Source organism: Otolemur garnettii, unplaced genomic scaffold, assembly GCF_000181295.1.
Source record: "Otolemur garnettii isolate 467f Iridium unplaced genomic scaffold, OtoGar3 scaffold00073, whole genome shotgun sequence".
In the NCBI taxonomy this organism is placed as follows: Eukaryota; Metazoa; Chordata; class Mammalia; order Primates; family Galagidae; genus Otolemur; species Otolemur garnettii.
The window spans coordinates 1364336-1366066 of record NW_003852468.1 but is presented as its reverse complement, the minus strand read 5'-3'; positions in this window follow the sequence as shown (position 1 = coordinate 1366066).

The window sequence follows — 1731 nt, the reverse complement described above, 5'->3', positions numbered from 1 at the left end:
GTACTTAATTACACTGAAAAGCTTCTGTTCAGCTAAGGAGACAACAACCAAAGTAAAGAGACCACCATCAGAATGGGAAAAGATATTTGCATATTAGCAATTGGACAAAAGCTTGACGACTAGGATCTACAGAGGACTCAAATCAGTCAACATAAAAGAGCCAACAATCCCTTATATCAATGGGCAAGTGAGATGAATAGAACCTTCTTTAAAGAAGACAGATGAATGGCTAACAAACCTGTGAAAAAATTCTCATCATCACTAATTATCAGAGAAACGCTAATCAAAACCACCCTGAGATATCACCCAACCCCAGTTGAGAATGTCCCATATCACAAAGTCTCAATGCTGCAGATACTGGTGTGCATGTGGAGAGAAGGGAACACTTTTACACTGCTGGTGGGACTGCAAACTAATACAACCTTTTGGAAGGAAATATGGAGAATTCTCAAAGAACTCAAACTTGACCTCACATTTGATCCTGCAATCCCATTACTGGGCACGTACCCAGAAGAAAAAAATTCATTTTATCTTAAAGACATTTGCACTAGACTGTTCATCGCAGCTCAATTTGCAATTGCCGAATTGTGAAAACAATCTAAATGCCCACAAATCCAGGAATGGATTAACAAACTGTGGTATATGTATATCATGGAGTACGGATGGTGACTTTACATCTTTTTGTGTTAATCCTGGATGGATTTGAAAAACATGCTTCCTAGTAAAGCATCACAAGAATGTAGAAGCAAGAATCCAATATGCTCAATTCTGATATGAGGACATGGATGCTAATACATGGTGAGGGGTGGAGGAAAAGGAGAGCGGAGGGAGAGGCGATGGGGGTCATGGTGTGTGACACACTCTTGGGGTGGGACACAGTTATAAGAGGGACTTGACCTAATGAATATAAGCAATGTAACCTAGTTCTTTGTACCCTCAATGATTCCCCAACAATAAAAAAGAAAAAAGCAATTAGTAACAAGAAGATTGGCAGAACATACACGTATTTTATAAATAGTTCCTATAAGCAGAGCAAACCATGCAGTAGAAGGTAGGGTAAAGAATATGAAAAGACAAATTTAAGAGTAAAAAAAGTAGATTGGCTTTCAGCTACTAAGTATGCTCAACCTCACTATTAATCAGAGAATTCTAATTAAAATAACGAGTTACTTTCTTTTTGTAATGTGAATCTGGGTTAAAGAGTCAGATATTATATACTGCTGGAAATGCTGGAGGATTAGGGGTCTTCTCTATCTGTTTAATACAAAAGCTACTGGCTACATGTGGCTATTTAAATTTAAATTAAACAAATTTTAAAGTATAAAATTCATTTACTTAATCACATTTAGGTGTTCAATATCAGGAGGCTAGGTGACGATAGTATTGGACAATAATAACATTTTCATCATCACCAAATTTCTACTGGACAATGCTGGTTTTTAGATAGTTTGTAAAGAAGTACAAGAGTTTTGGAAGGCAATTTGATAATAACAACTAATTTGGGCACTTACATTTTCTTTGATATAACACTCTCAATCTATAGAAATACTTTCAAGGGGCAAAGAATGTATTTATACATAAACATGTTCATATAAATTGTTGTAAATATATGCATCTGTATTCATATTAACTACCATAAGATAGAAAATATTTTAAACAAGATAAATGTAAAATTTTAACCAACACGACTGTGTCATCTATACATCAGGGAAATGGTTAAATATTTACTTT